Source organism: Schistocerca serialis, chromosome 4, assembly GCF_023864345.2.
Source record: "Schistocerca serialis cubense isolate TAMUIC-IGC-003099 chromosome 4, iqSchSeri2.2, whole genome shotgun sequence".
NCBI classification, from domain to species: Eukaryota; Metazoa; Arthropoda; class Insecta; order Orthoptera; family Acrididae; genus Schistocerca; species Schistocerca serialis.
The window spans coordinates 358,858,324-358,878,928 of NC_064641.1; the positions used below are offsets into that span (position 1 = coordinate 358,858,324).

Genomic DNA, 20,605 nt, shown 5'->3' on the forward strand with positions numbered 1-20,605 from the left:
TAAAATCATATCAGGCGAATTCTACCGGCGCAGAAGTAAAAGCAGCACTGTGCAAGGGAAGGAAAAAGCGAGCGGACTGCAAGTGCTCCCGCCTGGGCAGTGAAAGGGACGGCAGCTGCGACACTCACCGCTAGTGGGGCTGGGCGAGCCGTGGGCGGCGCGGCGGTCGCGGTCTGCGGCGCTGCCCGGCGTGGTGGGCGGCGTCAGCGACAGGCTGCTGCTGGAGCCCGCGTCGCCCGCCTCCTCCTGCTTGAACACGCGGCTGCCGGCACACACGAGACACACCCACTCACACACCACGTCTGCGACTAGCTCTACAATACTAAGTTTTACACTGCCTCTTACAGTAAAGACCATTGCCAAATTCTTACGAGGACTGTACAATCTACTTTTCCATAATGAGATTTTCACTCTGCAGCGGAATGTGCGCTGATATGAAACTTCCTGGCAGATTAAAACTGTGTGCCCGACCGAGACTCGAACTCGGGACCTTTGCCTTTCGCGGGCAAGCGCTCTACCATCTGAGCTACCGAAGCACGACTCACGCCCGGTACTCACAGCTTTACTTCTGCCAGTATCTCGCCTCCTACCTTCCAAACTTTACAGAAGCTCTCCTGCGAAGCAGCCCCCGTTTCTAGCTTAATTCAAGTGAAATCGGAGGGATTGTTTTGAACGGCCTTCGATGCTGCTCTACCCTTGTTATGGACAGCAGTGGCTGTTACATGGACAAAGTAGAGCAGGGCCCCATTCCTGAGAGCTTAATCTACGGGATTCGGAGTTGTAAAACGTTGGCTAGACACGCACCTGAAGACGACTCCGTGCTGGTGCGAGACGGCGTGCAGCGGCGGCGGCGACCCCGCGGCGGCGTGCGAGTGCGCGTGCGCTGCGGCCGGCTCCTGCTGGCGCGCCAGGGCGCCGCCCGCGCCGCCCCCGCCGTCGCCGGCGCCGCCCCCGCCTCCGGCCGCGCCTCCTCCGCCCCCGGCGGCCCCGCCCTTGCGCCGGCGCGGCTGGTACTTGTAGTCGGGGTGGTCCCTCTTGTGGATCATGCGCAGGCGCTCCGCCTCCTCCACGAACGGCCGCTTGTCGTCGTCGCTCAGGAGCCTGCGGGAACGGCGCGAGGCGTTGGCTCAGCTGCTTTGCTAAGGCTGGACGTAATCGGCGCTGCACTTTACAGCAGCCGTACTGCTTAGGAGTGGGTCCTGCTCTCCGTACATGACCCACTATTGCCACCGACGACATGGATGAGGCGTGAATGCTTAGAGAAGGTAAATTAGAGGTGGCCTCTGGTACCGTCGTTAATTACATTTACATCCTCCTGAAAAGGGTAGTTAAGTGAAATGAGGATACATACTGAATATAAAACTGTCACTGTCGCGAAGTTACTTTTATTTGAAGTAACGCGTTTCCCCGTGTTTAAGCATCATCAAGTTACATAAAAGTGTCACATGAAGTTCATTGCGCCGGTTACCAAAGCTCTATGGCAACCACATACACATAAAAAGACTGGATGGAAATCCGGTCGTCAGAATAACTAAAAGGGACCGTGTAAACTATTGAAAAGTTATAGCAGCCAGAAGAGCACAGCGCAGACCCATGGGTACATCACGGTGCCGTTATCAAGAGCATTTGGAATTGGCATTCTCAGTATATAATATGGATATATAAAAAAAATTATACACATAATAGGAGCTGTGAGGCAGTCCTCACATATATGCAGTCTAACTACAAAAAATGTTACATAACTTACGTCATGCTGCAACGAGCAGAATAGTTTTTTTTTCCTTTATTGGATTTCGATCTCCCCCCCCCCCCCTTCCCCTTCCGAAGGGGGCGGGCTGGCAGCAGCTTAGTACGCCGCTCTTCAGCCGACAGAATTTTTAAAACATATGAAGATAAGAAACAATAAAAACAGGCGATAAAACGGTGATGTAAAATGTAAATCGGCGGAGAATTGTGGAAAGTTAAAACATAAAACTAATGGTGGGTTATGATAACAAAATACAAAGGAAGCAGACATGGAAAAAGTATGCAGAGAATTAAAAAAAAAAGAAAAACACGGCGACAGCATGATGTCCGTTTGCAACACTTCGCAAAAGACGCACAACACTGAACAATCAGTAGGAATACTGCACTAAAAGGTCGGCACGAAGATGACACTCCACAGGCAAGGGCAAAGGGGAGATGGGAGAGGGGACCTGGACAGAGGAGGAGGAAGAAGAGGGGGAGGAGAGGAAAAAACTGAAGGCGGGGGGGGGGGGACGACGATGAAGGGAGAGGACTCAGAAGGGGGGAGCAGGGTAGACACGAGATGGAATGGGGAAGGTCAGAGAAAGGAAAACGCAAAAGGACTTGGGGGAGAGAAGGGAGGCAGAAAGAGGGAAGGAGGGAAATAAACAGGATGGAGGGGGGAGGGGGAAGGGGAGAGGGAGCCCGGGAAAAGGACAAAGGAAAGGAGGGGGATCAGAGTTGATAGGAGGGATAAATGGAGGGAGACAGGCCATCGTCAGGGAGGGGGAGTTGATGGAAGCCACCTTGGGAAGGGAGATGAAGAGTGTAGAGATGGAGAGTAGGGGAGACACAACAGTGAAGGCGTGGCAGAGGGCTGGGTTGGTGAGGAGAGGAGCAGCCAGGGGGTGAGGGGGATGAAGGCGACGGGAGGTGTAGAGTATGTGGATATGTTCAAGGAATAGGAGCAGATGGGGGAAATGAATCAGGTCGTAGAGGATCCGTGTGGGGGACGGGAGGCGTATGTGGAAGGCAAGGCGGAGTGCATGACGCTCAAGGATCTGGAGGGACTTACAGAATTTTGGGGGCGCGGATATCCACGTGGGACTGGCGTAACAGAAGATGGGACGGATTAAGGATTTGCAGGTGTAGACGATGGTAGAGGCGTGCAACCGTCTTGTCCGGCCAGAGAGGAGTTTGAGGAATCGGAGGCGGTTGTGGGCTTTGGATTGGATGGAGCAGAGATGAGGGATCCAGGTGAGGTGACGATCAATGTTGAGGCCAAGGTAGGTGAGGGTGGGGGTGAGGCGGACAGGACGGGCGCAGACAGTAAGGGAGAAATCCAGGAGCCGGAAGGAGCGAGTGGTACAACCTACGATGATTGCCTGGACAAGAATAGTAAAAGTCAAGTGGATTTAAAAGGTTTTGCACCGAAGGACGCCATGAGATAAAACTATAGGCCTGCAGTTCTACATGTTAAAACTATTAGGATATATTAGCTTAAGAAGAGTTATTCGAGAGTGTTTCAGATTTTCATATTACATGTTTTTTTCCAGATAAATGCTAAAGTTAATTATTTGGATTTAATAAAAGTGTAACATACAGGGTGTTTCAAAAATGACCGGTATATTTGAAACGGCAATAAAAACTAAACGAGCAGCGATAGAAATACACCGTTTGTTGCAATATGCTTGGGACAACAGTACATTTTCAGGCAGACAAACTTTCGAAATTACAGTAGTTACAATTTTCAACAACAGATGGCGCTGCGGTCTGGGAAACTCTATAGTACGATATTTTCCACATATCCACCATGCGTAGCAATAATATGGCGTAGTCTCTGAATGAAATTACCCGAAAACTTTGACAACGTGTCTGGCGGAATGGCTTCACATGCAGATGAGATGTACTGCTTCAGCTGTTCAATTGTTTCTGGATTCTGGCGGTACACCTGGTCTTTCAAGTGTCCCCACAGAAAGATGTCACAGGGGTTCATGTCTGGCGAATAGGGAGGCCAATCCACGCCGCCTCCTGTATGTTTCGGATAGCCCAAAGCAATCACACGATCATCGAAATATTCATTCAGGAAATTAAAGACGTCGGCCGTGCGATGTGGCCGGGCACCATCTTGCATAAACCACGAGGTGTTCGCAGTGTCGTCTAAGGCAGTTTGTACCGCCACAAATTCACGAAGAATGTCCAGATAGCGTGATGCAGTAATCGTTTCGGATCTGAAAAATGGGCCAATGATTCCTTTGGAAGAAATGGCGGCCCAGACCAGTACTTTTTGAGGATGCAAGGACGATGGGACTGCAACATGGGGCTTTTCGGTTCCCCATATGCGCCAGTTCTGTTTATTGACGAAGCCGTCCAGGTAAAAATAAGCTTCGTCAGTAAACCAAATGCTGCCCACATGCATATCGCCGTCATCAATCCTGTGCACTATATCGTTAGCGAATGTCTCTCGTGCAGCAATGGTAGCGGCGCTGAGGGGTTGCCGCGTTTGAATTTTGTATGGATAGAGGTGTAAACTCTGGCGCTTGAGACGATACGTGGACGTTGGCGTCATTTGGACCGCAGCTGCAACACGGCGAACGGAAACCCGAGGCCGCTGTTGGATCACCTGCTGCACTAGCTGCGCGTTGCCCTCTGTGGTTGCCGTACGCGGTCGCCCTACCTTTCCAGCACGTTCATCCGTCACGTTCCCAGTTCGTTGAAATTTTTCAAACAGATCCTTTATTGTATCGCTTTTCGGTCCTTTGGTTACATTAAACCTCCGTTGAAAACTTCGTCTTGTTGCAACAACACTGTGTTCTAGGCGGTGGAATTCCAACACCAGAAAAATCCTCTGTTCTAAGGAATAAACCATGTTGTCTACAGCACACTTGCACGTTGTGAACAGCACACGCTTACAGCAGAAAGACGACGTACAGAATGGCGCACTGCGTTGTCTTCTATATCTTTCACATCACTTGCAGCGCCATCTGTTGTTGAAAATTGTAACTACTGTAGTTACGAAAGTTTGTCCGCCTTAAAATGTACTGTTGTCCCAAGCATATTGCAACAAACGGTGTATTTCTATCGCTGCTCGTTTAGTTTTTATTGCCGTTTCAAATATACCGGTCATTTTTGAAACACCCTGTATATGCAACGGAGGGGGCGTCCAAGTCGAGCGTAAGGTTACGTCCTCTAACGTGCAAAATTTAAACCACTAGAAACTGTTAAGAGCTCCAGCACGTTAAAGAACGTAACGTGCCGTTCACTGCACGTATCCTACTTATTATTAAATCCAAATAACTACTTTTAGACTTTATTTGAAACACATAAACGGTGGCTGGCCGTGATCAGGATGTGTGGCCGATGGCGGCGGCCGGCCGAGGCGAGGCGAGGCGAGGCGAGGCGAGTTCCCGTCAGACAGGACGGCGGCCCGCGGCTGTTTGCTGACGCAGCGCCTAATGACGATGACTGGCGGCGGCGTGTTTACGCTGCAGGCCGTGATCCCACGCGCACCGTTTGTTGACGTTCGGACACGCGACGACGGCCGCTGCGACCGGACCATTGCTCCGGGAGGCCGTGCAGATAAGGCGAGCGGCCGAGACGACGACTAACCCGCTCGCCTACGAGGGGCCCGCTCTCACGCTTTCATAGCTAACGAATACTCGCATCATTTCGAACGTGCAACCAACAGCACACTAAGTCCGTCGAAAAGATTCCGAGCCTGATTTTATTCCTGGCATGTAAGCGACGTCAGCGTACTAACTACGGTGCCATATTCAACTACCAATTGTAAACAACCGATGTGCATTCCACCACCACTCAGCTGCTAGCAGGCAGTGTTCAGTAGTGGACGTACGGCCGCAGGGTGTCAACGTTGTTGCGTCATACCTGTAAATCCCAACGCAGCAACATATCTAAAGCAACTATGCACGGCATTCTGTAGAAGCTTTTGGAGAAGGAAAAGTTTGTGGAAAGTGTGTCCCGCTCATTTTGACTCCAGAAAAACACAAACAATCGTGGACGCCTGCCGTGACTTGATTCAAATGCAAAACGCGAATAAATCTTTGTTGTAAAAAGTAATAGCGACAAAGTGCCGAAATTCAAATGAACGGTCAACGATTTGACGACATAGCAGACTTTAGAGGCAGTGTCACGCATGAGTTGAGCACGATCTCAAATAAGGAATCTTCTGATCGTTTTATGCGGTTATATGAAAGACCGGTGCGTTATACTGAAGTCAAGGAGGACTATGCAGAACACCAGTACATTAAAATAACCTTCTTAAATTTTCTTTGGTTTTTGTTAATCCAGTCTTTGTGGTATCACCCATCGAGATCACTCTACGGCGTATCAGGGCTGGTAACAGAATTACACGTTTCCGCCTGACACCGACAGCGGTGGCGCGGGGTGCAGCAGAGCAAATGGTGTTTTTCCCGCTGGGCCAGGCCTGCAGCGGCTGTGTAGCAGGTGCGCCTTCCGCTGCCTCAATACAAGACGGCCGGCAGCAGCCTCTCACCTCATCTGTGTTTAGAGCCGCTAAGCTAGGACACATTCGTTCGTGCTCCATCTTTGTTGACAATGATGAGCTGGACTATGCTTCTTGCTGCGGTATTCATAATTAATCTTCGTGCGTTTGCAGAAATACGTGTTAAGTAAATAAAAAAAATGTCAAATGTGTGTGAAATCTTATGGGACTTAACTGCTAAGGTCATCAGTCCCTAAGCTTACACACTACTTAACCTAAATTACCCTAAGGACAAACACACACACCCGTGCCCGAGGTAGGACTCAACGTACGCCAGGACCAGCCGCACAGTCCATGAGTGCAGCGCCTGAGACCGCTCGGCTAATCCCGCGCGGCTGTTAAGTAAATCTTCTTTTTATTGTGTTAACTTATTCGCTAATCATATCTGCTCCTGTGCAGCTTTTCTACGATGACAGCTGCTGCACCATTCTGTAATCCACCTTTGCTTACCGCTGTGTACGAACTGTACACAATAGTCTTGAAACTATTTGGATTGATGTTGTAAACGGGATGTTCCATGGGCGTGGCCCTGGCTAGCATTACATAAGGACAAGTTTTACTAAAAGATGAGAATATTCGCAAGTAGAATTAATAATTTTAACGTTTGTATTTGCCGAGATACATTGCGTACAACGGTAACTGTAGATTTTGTAAATGGGGCGAGGTATCCTCTTAACTGCACGCTGTAACTCTCTAGAAGAAGAAAGCAGTGATACGAGAATTATTCTGAAACTAATGCTTCCTATTTCATTAGTTACCTTTGAGTGTCAGAGACAAATTACGTTCGCCTAGTACCAGTTATTGAATATTCCCGGAAATTTGCTGTTGGTTCCGGTGTTCTGCGCTAGACGGCGGCAGAGTTCCACAATGACGTCTGACGTGGAGCTGTGTATAAGACAGACACGCATCTGAGAATTCGTCATTGCTGAAAAAACTGCGGTAAGTGAAATATATCGATGCTTACTAAACGTGATGGGAACGGTACAGCATGAGTAATGTAGAGGAAACTTTACACCTTGAGGATAGTGTATCTAGTGTACTTAGTTTCTGGTCGATGTTTCTGCCTAGCGACCGATTTTAGAATCACATGGAGGAACTCGCCCTACAGACCGCCATAAGCATTTTCCGGCTTCTTTTACTCTTTCGGCTGTTGGTAGACATTAGGCTGCCTTTTTTTTCAAATATTTTAGAGTCACGTAGTATTTTGATGATGTTGTTACTTCTTCAGTTACAGAATTTCATAGTGAGTAAAATTCTGTACATTTTTAAAACTAGTTACTGAACTTGTGGGCTATTAAGTCATACATAGTCAGTCGTGCACCATCTTGTGCTTTAAAAAAGAAGTTCTCTTTATAATAGGACTCGTGATATTTGGGGAGAACTAAGTTTCCCTAATGTCTTAACAATTTTCTCTGTCTCGAAAATGAAATTTTGCTTTACCAGTCAATAGCTTTTATTTCAGAATGTTTTTATTTGCAAATAGTTTTAATAACATTTCTTATTAATTTGATTTCAGTGGCTGTTTATTGGTCAATAGCGTAACACAAAGCAAGCACTGAACAAGTGGGAATGTGCGGGCTCTACATTACCTACATGCACTTCCCACAACGTTTTCTCGGTTGCAACATTTTTAAATATGAATAGAATGTTCGTCCCTAGGTACATGAACATGTTGTAACTTAAAAAAAATTTTCAAATTTGGAAAAACCTTATTTTATCAGAGTAATTTTTGTAATTTCAGAAAAAGACTTCAAGACACATAACGTAAATGCTTTAATTTAAAACAGATTAAGAAAATTTATTAAACTTCTAAACCAAGGCTTGCTGGAGGTGGAAGTCTGAGAACTCTCATCTACTGTGTTTCAATGGCGCCGAAAATATCCTGAAGAGCCATGTCCCAACCGATCCCGCTCTCCGTGATGACTGGGGGCTTACGTACAAGGAACTGTGTATTCGGCTCAATGTCAGCTGCAATATGCCTTAGATAATACGTATCGCAACCTTGATTATTGCAAAGTGTGTGCCGGATGGATCTCACGAAGCTCACCTGAGGCCAAAAATTATGGGATGAAAATTTGTTGAAACCTGCTGAACGAACGTAAACACCATCATCACGGGAGATGAGACGTTGGGTCACAATCTGGAATCTAGAAAGCAATCTGTTAAGTGACAACACCATCAGAGAAGAAGTTTCAGACGCAACCATCAGCAGGCAAAGTGCACAGTTTTCTGAGATGGGCATGGTGTGGTTATTTGTACTGGGGCCAATTCAGTACGCTACAACATATGCTCAGTTTCAGGAGTCAGACCAGAGAATAAAACAAACGTCCGCTTTCACGACGATAATGTCAGGCCACACAACACTGCCAAATTTGCCTGAACTGGCCTATCACATTCATTGTATAGCCCTGATTTAGCATCTTCAGGCTTGCATCTTTTTGGGCCTAAGAAAGATGCACTGTGTAGCCACCATTTTTACAAATGCTACCATCAAAGCTTTAAGACAGTGACTAGTTCCAGCTGTTTAATTCTGGGAAAAAAATGATAGTATGTAGCTGAAATCTTGCTCCTAACTTTATTATTATCTCTTATATATCATCTATAGTTTTTGTGAGAATGAATGGGAGGAATTAATTGATTTTATATGTGAAGACATGCATTTCGGTCTGTGATACCGTGCAGTTTTGTATTTGCTTAGAGATATTTATCGGAAAGTTGGAGGGAAACCTGCGCCGGCAGTTTTGGTCTTCATCTTCGGAACACGGCCAATCTACTTCTTGCCCCATTAAAAGCCATTTTGAAAATTAACTAAAAACTCTTTCGTAAAATGTGCTAAGCACGTTAAAGTGTTAATTTGGAGAGACTGACACGATATTGTTCATATTAGTTGATGTGTAAGATGATTTTAAACAAAACAGTGTGAAAACTTGCTTTAATGTTTTTGTAGGAAAAAAGTTGCTAGAGTACGGCTAAATCCTCGCACCTCTGCATACAATCAGCTGTCTGAATCGTGATTTGGATATAAATCTGTGGACTTCCCCTGCCGCTAACAATTGTATTAAAATCATCCGTGGTGTACTGGCGTGTTATCATATTAAAAATTTAAAACAGTAAAGAATGTCAATGTTTCGGACGTATTGCAGCAATTTTCCTCATATACATTGATTTTCTCGGTAAAATATTTGATCAGAGGCACATCCGCAAATGAAGGACATATTAATAGAACAAAAATCTGGTCCACATTAAACAACCGCACGGGAGCTAGTATCAGAAATTGTGGGGCACGCTTCGTCACCACTATTCGGAAGGGATATTGGTATGGCTGTGACTCCCCATGACTGACTCGACCGCCACATGTTTACGGCTCTATAATTACACTATGTGATCAAAAGTATCCGGACACCCAAAAAAAACCTACGTTTCTCATATAAGGTGCATTGTGCTGCCACCTACTGCCAGGTACTCCGTATCAGCGACATCAGTAGTCATTAGACATAGTGAGAGAGCGGAATGGAGCGTTCTGCGGAACTCACGGACTTCGAATGTGGTCAGATGACAGGGGATCACTTGTGCCATATGTCTGTACGCGAGATTTTCACACTCCTAAATATCACTATGTCCACTGTTTCCGATGTGATATTGAAGTGGAAACGTGAAGGGACACGTACAGCACAAAAGCGTACAGGCGACCTCGTGTATTGACTGACAGAGGCCGCCGAAAGTTGAAGAGGGTCGTAATGTGTAATAGGCAGACATCTATCCAGACCATCACACAGGAATTCCAAACTGCATCAGGATCCACTGCAAGTACTATGACAGTTAGGCCGGAGGTGAGAAAACTTGGATTTCATGGTCGAGTGGCTGCTCATAAGCCACACATCAAGCCGGTAAATGCCAGACGACGTCTCGTTTGGTCAAAGGAAGGTAAGCAATGGACGATTTAACAGTGGAAAAATGTTGTCTGGAGTGACGAATCACGGTGCACGATGTGGCGATCCGATGGCAGGGTGTGGGTATCGTGAATGCCCGGTGAACGTCATCTGCCAGCGTGCGTAGTGCCAACAATAAAATTCGAAGGCGGTGGTGTTATAGTGTGGTCGTGTTTTTCATGGAAGGGGCTTGCACCCATTTTTGATTTGCGTGGCACTATCACAGCAAAGGCCTTCACTGATGTTTTAAGCACCTTCCAGCTTCCCACTGTTGAAGAGCAATTCGGGGGTGGCGACTGCATCTTTCAACATGATCGAGCACCTGTTCATAATGCATGGCCTGTGGCAAAGTGCTTACATGACAATAACATCGCTGTAATGGACCGGCCTGTACCGAGTCCTGACGTAAATCCTACAGAACACCTTTGGGACGATTTGGAACGCCGACTTCATGACAGGCCTCACCGACCGACATCGATACTTCTCCTCAGTGTAGCACTCCGTGAAGAATGGGATGCCATTTCCAAGGAAACCTTCTAGCACCTGAGTGAACGTATGCCTGCGAGAATGGAAGCTGTCATCAAGGCTAAGGGTGGACCAACACCATACTGAATTCTAGCATTGCCGATGGAGGGCGCTACGAACCCATTTTCAGCCAGGTGTTCGGGTACTTATAATCACACAGTATATTTGGTGACACCTGAAGATGAAGCCTTTGGCTTCGAAACCGGTCGTGCAATAAATAAGAAATTACAAGTAAGTGAAGCGGAATTTTTATTATATTAAAATGATTTGTCGAAGTTGTATACAACGGTATATTGCCTTTTAGTGCTGTCAGTAAGGCCTCCGACCTCATAATTTTCATTCACATTGGCCCTGAAAAGTTACTAATTCACATACCATTAGTTAAACTGATACTTGTTGTTTTAGCATAACGTACACACTCATACCGCCGTTATCATGAAAGAAAGCTTCCAACTACCCAACTACCACGGTAATGTAAAACGCACCTCTCTTGATACCTGACAGGTATAGCACCTGACAGATAAGGACTGGGCAGAAACCCGACACCTGTTTATTCCGCCATTCGGGCACATCTGATTCAACGACACTGTGGAGAAACCAGGAAATGATAGCGGGAATGGAGTGTGGACCCTGAACCTCCAATGTCTTAACCAGTGCGCTACACTAATCACGTCTGGACCACAGAGACCTCGTGCTCGTAACGCATTACATCGTTACGTAATGCAGAACTGGTAGTCCGGTTTCCTAGCCTTTTTCCTTTTTCCATCGATTATCTGAGGAAAAAGGAGAGAAGTGTTATCGGCAGGAAGTTAGGTAACGGTGAGACTCGGAGGGCCGACAGAGGCGCTGCCGGCGGCTGCGAACTGCGGCGCCCTGGGTGGTCTCGATGGCTCCTCCTCGCCTCTCCTCATGTCCACTGCACTTCTGTCTAGCGGCCACGTACTCGCTGCGACGCGATGCAGACCAGCCGCTCGGAAAAAAGCATCCAATTCCAACCGCTCACCGCCGACTGTTGGCCAACACTGGGCAGCGAAGCTCCAGAAAGAACTCTACCGAGGCATCAGAGTCTCGTGAACTGTAATTATGTGAGTAATGAGTAACCCTGCCTACTATTCCGCGTATATGAACTTTATCAGAAGTAGTCAAAGCTGTTATAAAATGACGCAGGCATTTCGTTAACAGTGACACAAAAGTAACTCAGCTCTTGTCATATAAAGTTCTTTACGTTAATTGATTTCTACACCGATTTTAATATGACAGCGTTTGTAACGATGTCCTCGTCGTATTCATAACCTGTCTGTAAAATTAAAAATCGATAGCACTTCGAAATTCGTCAACGCTAGTATTATGGTGATTATGGTAATGGATTCTGGACGTACAGACTCATGCATAGCATGTAAAATTTAGACTTACGTTGAGCAGCTAAAAACAGCAGCTGCTGATGGTCATTGGTGGCCTGGGAGATTCTACAAAAAAAAGTACCAGTTGCCTCTCAGCCACCAAATTTTTGGTCGTGCATATTAATGAAAACTTAAACTGCAAGAAGCATATTACTGAGCAATTCAAACAATTAATTCACCTGTTGTGCTTCTTCATATTTTCGTGGCGTAAAGACTGTTCCATAAAACTTCGGGCGTGCAGCCGCATAAATCCATCTTCTTCTTCTAATATTTCGGCTGAATACCGTCCAGCCATCTTCAGAGTGAGTCGAGGTGACTAACGCTGCTGCACTTGCTCCGTCCTTTTACACCCGAGCACCGAAGCACTGAGTATGCGGCCAAAGATACACAAGGCGCCAGAGACGTTGATAGGCGGCAAAGAGGTGTAACATCTGCATGGAAATGAAATCTATGGCTGCGCAGTCGTTCCACACGGTGATAGCGATGTGTCACGACGTCTTTGTGATTTAATTATAGGAATTGCCGGGTTCGATGATATGTCCAAGCTTTAGCTGCTATCTCTGTTAATTAAATTCCGTGCAAACCGAATTTCAGTTGCTTCTTTCAATACTAAGTCCCAGAAAGGTGAAGTCGAGACTAAAATTTCGACATTATCGCACACCATAGCGCGCCCAGTGGCAATACAGTGCTCCACCGCGCAGATTAATTTGGTTGTAAGAGACTGGTGTACCTGCGGTGCTCTGTGCATCTCTCCTGGACTGTACGTGCCGTCTGTCCCATGTATGAACCGGGGGCACTCGCAGGGGATCTTATATACGTGATGGAGCACTGTATTGACACTGGGCGCGCTATGATGTACTATAATGTCGAAATTTTAGCCTTTCTGGGAATCAGTAGTGAAAGAAGCAATTCGGTTGGCGACGAATTTAATTAACAGAGATGGCGGCTTCAGCTTGGACAAATCATGGAATCCCGCAATTTCTGTAATTAAATCACAAAGACGTCGCGACGGTGCATCTCTCCGTAACACATCGATATCACCGTGTGGAACGACTGCGCAGCCATAGATTTAATTTCCATGCATATGTTACACCTCTTTGCCGCCCATCAACGTCTCTGGCGCCCTGTGAATCTTTGGCCGCATACGCAGTGCTTCGGTGCTCGGGTGTAGAAGGACAGAGCAAGTGCTGGAGCGTTAGTTACCTCGGCTCTCTCTGAAGATGGCTGGACTGTATTCAGCCGAAATATTAGAAGAAGAAGCTGAATTTACGCAGCTGCACACCAAAAAATTTATGGAACAATTAATTCACCTACTTTTCCGCTTCGTGTAATTGCTAGTATTGAAAAAAGAAAACGAATCACCTCCTGCAATATTTTGCGTATTTCCACTCAATAATGTGTTACGGAATAATTTTCTGGGGGAGGGGGGGGGGGGGGGGGGGGGAGGGAATTCACCACTCGGAACGAAACTACTCATTGAACAAAAGCGATCAGTCAGAATAATATGTGGTATTCACCTACGAGCATCATGTAGGTAGGTACTTCTTTACGGAAACAGCCACTTTAAATGCGTCATCACAAATTCGTAATAATTTATCTATCACAATTTGAGAAGAACAGTGACATCCACGACTACAACGCTAGAGGAAAAAAAAGACCTTTATTTCTCGTTATTAAAGCTATCAGTGGATCAGAAACGAGTTCAGTATGCAGAAACAAAAAAAATTCATAATTTCCCCAACAGCATAAAATGTCCGACTGGTGCCAAAGCAAGTTTTAACTCCTACCTAAAGTCAATTCCCCTTGACAGCTCCTTCTACACCATGGAAGAACTTGTATTTAAAAACTGGTATTCTGAGAAAAAAAGACGCCTTGGTTTTGAGTCTAGTTGCATTAGCAGGACTAAAAAATTAAGTATTTATTACTGTCAACAGTGATCACGTATTTATACTGTACCTGGTTCATTCCACATAATTTCGATAAAAGAATCGTTCAAATGATATATGGAACATGTAACTAACCACGAGAAAAAAGAACCAAAGGATGAGGAATGTCTTTTAACATTTTACGCAGGAGTAAAGAGAAAGACGCACAATTGTGGCGTACATCGGATCTTTACCAGAGTCAAAACCCGCACTATGCTTGAGGTGAGTGAAACGTGATGGCGTAGTGGCACATTTTCGGAGAATTGCAGTGGACAAGGATGGACAGATGATTTCCAACCCGCAGAGAAGTCATTATAGCAGGATCATCACTTCAACTGGGTAAGAAAGAAGCAAGAAAACGTACAGGGCCCATTTGAAGCAGCCATGCCAACACGCACCTCAAGTTATTTAGAAAAACCGCTGGAAATCTAAACCAATGTTGTCGAACTGAAAGCTATCCTCATTCCTTTCAACGAACATAGTTTAGAACTCAGCGTGCGGTTCGATTTCCAGCAGTCTGAAAATTTTTCGTGGCTATAATTGAGGTCGAAATGGACCGTATGTTCCCTGATCACAAAACATGGAAATGCTAACTTGCGTTAGATGGCAAGCGTCTCTGCGGAATCAAATAGCGTGAAGGACCCTATGGTGCTACTCGACAGGAAATTCCGATAAAAGTTTCACCATGTTCCTTTCCCTCCTTACACACTCTTCCGTATCAATATAGGGTCAGTATCCCAATCCAAGCACATATCACATGGCACGACATACGACACAATTACACGTTTGGCCCTTCAGCCCCATGTGGAACTGTAACAACAAGCTATATCCATAATGTCTTCACGAAGAAGATAAACCGATATTTGTCCTGAAAGCTCATTACTGAGTGTGTACTTTCCATTTCACCGCCATCGAAAGACTGTCCGACGCCTAACGAGCAACATGTGGCACTCTCCAAAATAAAAGTTATAGTCACTAGTCCCATCATTATCCTCATCATCATCATCATCATCATCATTATCGTCTGTACCGTCGAAAGAACATCCTTATGCCATCCTCCAGGGAGCTGGCAATTGGTGAATAACCGATAAAGAAACATGGAACAGAAAGGAAATTCATACGAAGAATTTCCGTCTCAATGGGGAAAAATGGCACTTTCAAACTAAGTGGAGATAGCACCTCTTAGGAAGTATAACACTTGCAAAAATTTCTAGAACTGAATACTGATTCACAGTTGAAGTGGTGTGAACACACATAAGTACCTGCAAGCAGAATGTCGTCAGCATGGTATGCCCTTAAGAGTTGTGTCATCAGTGTGCAACAGGCAGTGTGTTTTAGTTACGTGCTATACACATAACTAAAGCTATGACATTCTTTTCCGGGGATCAAATGCACAAAATATAAATACAGTTTTCAAACTGCACAAGAGAGTCATAAAAATAATAACCAAAAATAATAGCCGAGGTCATTGTGAAGACCTATTGAAAATAATGAGGATTTTAAGTGCTTTATGTGAATACATTTACCAAACAGTTGTACACATCAGAAATAAGATTGGTAATTACTGTACCAACAGCTGTGTCCATGGCCTTGGTACAAGATCTAGGCTGAACTTATATAAACCAAGAAAGAACGAAGATAAAACACAAAACAGCATTTTCTCCCAAGAGATAAAAATTTACGATAAATTACCAGTGGAGATTAAAGAAATTGCTAAAACAAACTTATTTAAAAAGGCAGTTAAAATACCTATTACCGAAACATTCTCTACATTGAAGGATTATTTAGACAACACTGAGTACAGGGTTCGTAAAAAATGTACCACAAATAATAAATAACGATAATAAAACATTTAACATCGCATGTAACACTTTCACATTACTTTTTCCCTTCTTTTTTTCCTTTTCTGGAAATACTTACTCCCAAAGCTATGCAATGTACTATCTTCTTTCTGAGCTCAATATTTCACTCGCCATAGAGGTTTATAGAGGGATGGTGACTCAGTTTTTCAGTCCAGCAAATGGGAAGTTGCGATGCACAAAATGGTCCTTATATCAGCTGATAGTATGTGTGGGGATATCAAACAATGTGTATGTAGTATGAGCAGTGACTGGGGGTAAGAAATAATTGGAAAGTGTATCATTAGACTCTTATCATTATTAAATAACTTATTTGTAAAACAGTACTTTAGGCTGTGGATAAACCGAATGAGATAGCACTGTTTTAAACAGAGTGTCCCTGTATTCGCGAGGGTGGAAGCTCCAATCTACATCCAACCATCCTGATTTATGTTTTTCATGGTTCCCCTAAACTATTTAAGGCAAATGCTGGGATAGTTCGTACCATCAGGCCACGGCCGACTACCTGTCCCATCCTTATCACTCTAGCCCCATAAATCTTTCAATTCTATACGTGTGAATTACTTTATTTTTGTTGTTATTAAGCTGTAATACCAAGACATGTCCAGTGTCCTTGTAAAAGAGATCTACGGATGAATAAAACTACTACTACTGCTAATAATAGTACTACCACTACACAAGTCTCTTGACTGGTTTGATGAAGACCGATGCCGAATTCCTCCTCTCAGGGTAGCACTTACATGCAACGTCTTCAATTATTTGTTGTATACAGGATGCTCAAACCAGTACGAAAAGCTTGCTATGGTGCACGGTAGGCTGAGCTGAGCAATAGTTGTTAAGAAAAAAATCTATATGTTGCGCCGTTTTCGAGTTAATTAGCATTGAAGTCAGCCAATCAGGCCGTTATGTTTGCAAATTCAAGCGGCCCGCCAGAGACGGTGTCGGCAAATGTGTTATTCTTTTGGTTTCCTATTACCGAACAAGTGAGTGATACAAAAGTTGGACACGGGACAGTAGTCAGAATCGAATCCGACCCAAAGACTAGGCAGTCTCGTGCGCTCCCATGCACGCTGTGAGAGAGCAACCGACAGTAACTGTGTCAAGGCGCAACGGCTTGACTGGCTAACTTAAATGATCATTAATTCGGAAATGACGTAACGTATCGATATTTTTTTCTAAACAATTATTTCTCAGCAACTCCCTTACAAGCTTTCCAGATTGTTCCTGACCAACCAGTATCTGGAATCTATATTTTCTGGGACAAGTTTTGCCCTCTATAGCTCCCAACGGTACGGTAGTGTGGAAGTTATTACCTTAGGCGTTACCACATGTCCATTTATTTTGGTCGGCCGCTGTGGCCGAGCGGTTCTAGGCACTTCAGTCCAGAACCGCGCTGCTGCTACGGTCGCAGGTTCGAATCCTGCCTCGGGCATGGATGTGTGTGATGTCCTTAAGTTAGTTAGGTTTAAGTAGTTCTAAGTTCTAGGCGACTGATGACCTCAGATGCACTCCCATAGTGCTTAGAGCCATTTGAACCATTTATTTTGTCATTTCTTCGAGTCAGTATTTTCCTCTTATACCTTTCCCCAAGTTTCTGTGAAGAACATTGTCATTCCTTACCTCACCAACCTACATAACTTCCAGCATCGTTCTGTTACACTCAACTCAAACACTCCTGTTTTCCTATTTCCCGATTTTCTTAGAGTCCGTGATTCACTCTCACATTGTCCTGTTCTCCAGAAGTACATTCTTAGAAATATCTTTGTCAACTTGACGTCTACGTTTGAAAGCAGTCAAGCTCTTTTGCCAAGGAATGCACGTCTTGTCTCTGCTATTCTGTTTCTGAGAACGAATTAATGACTAGCAGCTTATTATTTCTCACTTTAGGTAATAAATAGGTATTTAGGATTAAAGAATTCACTCACAGTTAGAATCAGTGTTAAGAACAGGTAGTTCTCGTACTTCTCAGTATATATTTGGAACGAGGAGATAAATTAGAGATTACCTCGGAATAAGAGGCCGAAATCTTGTCACTGAAAGGATAAGATAAAATGGAGAGCAATGCGACCATGAACTCGGTATATCGGTTACCAGATTTGTGTGTTTTCGTGTCACACGGTGCGGCGAACCGGCTACTGTGGCGGGAGATATTGACTGAAATAGTTTAAGGCCGGGTCCGGAGTGGCACTTAAAAGCTGTGTCGTAACTTCCGGTGCACGTGGGCTACACTTCTGTCGAAGGGCATTCTGAGTGTAATAACCTCTGCGAGCGACTGACAGCGAAGTTCCGTTGTAAAAGCCGCGACTCATCCGCTAAGACGAAATTAAAAAGTGTAATAGCGGAAGTGAGAGAGATTATCATTTAGGTCGTGATTAACATGCCAAGCAGAACTTGTGCACTCACCCTCTCATACTTTGCATAATCATTTAAAAGCAGTTGAAACGTCGCTATTTGTGATATGTCCCTTGCGGATCGAAGGGAAATGATTCTTAAAGGAAACAGAAATAAAAAAAACTGCAGAGTGTTCCCGCAGCCGAGATGCCGGCACGGTGGCTCAGCGTGTTCGGAGAGAGGGTTAGCTACCTTCTGCAATAAAAGAACTGAGTGAATGGATCAACAATCGACCTCAGCGGGTATCAGGGGACGTCCGCACCGAACAAATACAACGAACAGTAACGGACAAAATGAGATTAAAAAAGAGAAAAAAAGATAAAAGGGTCGTTGGCGCACGCCTTTGGAATGGCGCTCGATACGGACGTAGGCCGGTTCGAATCCTGACGGTGCACGAAATTTTCACTGCCAGTATTTGGCCGGTAAGGGAAGGAGGGGTGACGGCTTATAGTTTCCGATCAGCAGTCCCTGCGCCAATGTCCTCGATTAAATTCCAAGCCTCTCCGCAGTGTCTCATGAAGTGACGGCATTTGACAACTGTTGACGGTGATCCGTTCTTCGGAGGGGGACGGTAAGCACAGCGGTCCCCTCGACGCCTTTCGGACAGAGTACACACAGGCGGACGCTGTTAGGTTTGAATACGGAAAGATGGGAGCAGTTGAGAAATATGATGAAAATGCCCATAACTTTAGTACACTAAAACATTATGACATAACAGATGAATTTAAGTTCTTTTCTAACAAGTATGATGCTGTAATTATTAACAAAGTAGTCACCTATGTGTATAGAATTAATGTAAGGGTTGAGCGACTGACATTGGATGACAGGGCAAATAAAAAGATATTTGAAGATCAAGGAGCATTGGAGAAAGTTAGGTTAGCGTGTACTAATAAATTAGGTCCATTTAGTCTCAAACCCGACCAATCTTCGGGCGTTCCATGGAGAAAATATAGTAGGCGTAATGCATTTAAGTTTGTTACATATTGTAAACCTGAATCTAGTGCTGAAATAGCCGAGTTTCATCCCCTCCCTTCCCTTCGTCCACGACAACACAAACCCAACCAACAGCGCACTGTTTGAGCTGTCATCACGGTGGCCACAACACAGGTACGTACTTGACTCTTCATAACAAGTCGAAGGAAGGCAACAGCAGACCACCTCCACCGGGACCTTTCCATGAGGAGAGGTGCAGGATTCGTGCAACTGCTCTCCCTACCACCATTCCCCGAGTATGGAACTCTCATTCAAACACAGAATATAAATAAACGCAAGCAAGCACCGAACAAGTGGGAGTGTGTGGGCTCTACATTACCTTGATCTACATTTTCGTTTTTTGTGAATGTATGGAAGAGTTTAATATAGTGGTGTCTGTAGCAGTAAGTTTCCTGTGAATATTAACAGACCCCTGTTGGTACAGTTTTGAGAGCTTCATGTCGGAAAACGTACAGTATTATTTTCTACCTTAATGGCGAATTGGGAATCAGTTGCTCTAGACGTCAATTTCTTTCCGCTCCTCTCCCCCGCCCCTCCCCCTCCCCAAGCATATCCTCCAATAGCCACTCGATTAGAAAAACATTTCATAAAATTTTAGCTGTAGTATTTCTGTGTTAATTCAGACTAGTCAATACCTCTTCAGTAACATGTATATCTGTATGCATGCTCGAAAATCGTAATGTTACGTTGCACTAGAAATAAGATAATTACACTCCTGGAAATGGAAAAAGGAACACATTGACACCGGTGTGTCAGACCCACCATACTTGCTCCGGACACTGCGAGAGGGCTGTACAAGCAATGATCACACGCACGGCACAGCGGACACACCAGGAACCGCGGTGTTGGCCGTCGAATGGCGCTAGCTGCGCAGCATTTGTGCACCGCCGCCGTCAGTGTCAGCCAGTTTGACGTGGCATACGGAGCTCCATCGCAGTCTTTAACACTGGTAGCATGCCGCGACAGCGTGGACGTGAACCGTATGTGCAGTTGACGGACTTTGAGAGAGGGCGTATAGTGGGCATGCGGGATGCCGGGTGGACGTACCGCCGAATTGCTCAACACGTGGGGCGTGAGGTCTCCACAGTACATCGATGTTGTCGCCAGTGGTCGGCGGAAGGTGCACGTGCCCGTCGACCTGGGACCGGACCGCAGCGACGCACGGATGCACGCCAAGACCGTAGGATCCTACGCAGTGCCGTAGGGGACCGCACCGCCAATTCCCAGCAAATTAGGGACACTGTTGCTCCTGGGGTATCGGCGAGGACCATTCGCAACCGTCTCCATGAAGCTGGGCTACGGTCCCGCACACCGTTAGGCCGTCTTCCGCTCACGC

The 20,605-nt window shown here is 45.4% G+C and overlaps 1 long non-coding RNA gene across 1 annotated transcript in view; it reads right to left on the reverse strand.

The window, feature by feature from the left end:
- Positions 1 to 985: 985 nt before the first annotated feature.
- Positions 986 to 20,605, reverse strand: part of LOC126475423 (uncharacterized) — a 252,403-nt gene continuing 232,783 nt past the window's right edge. The window contains exon 3 of the long non-coding RNA XR_007586732.1: positions 986 to 1,101. This is a non-coding gene — a long non-coding RNA (uncharacterized LOC126475423). The remainder of the gene's footprint in view (positions 1,102 to 20,605) is intronic.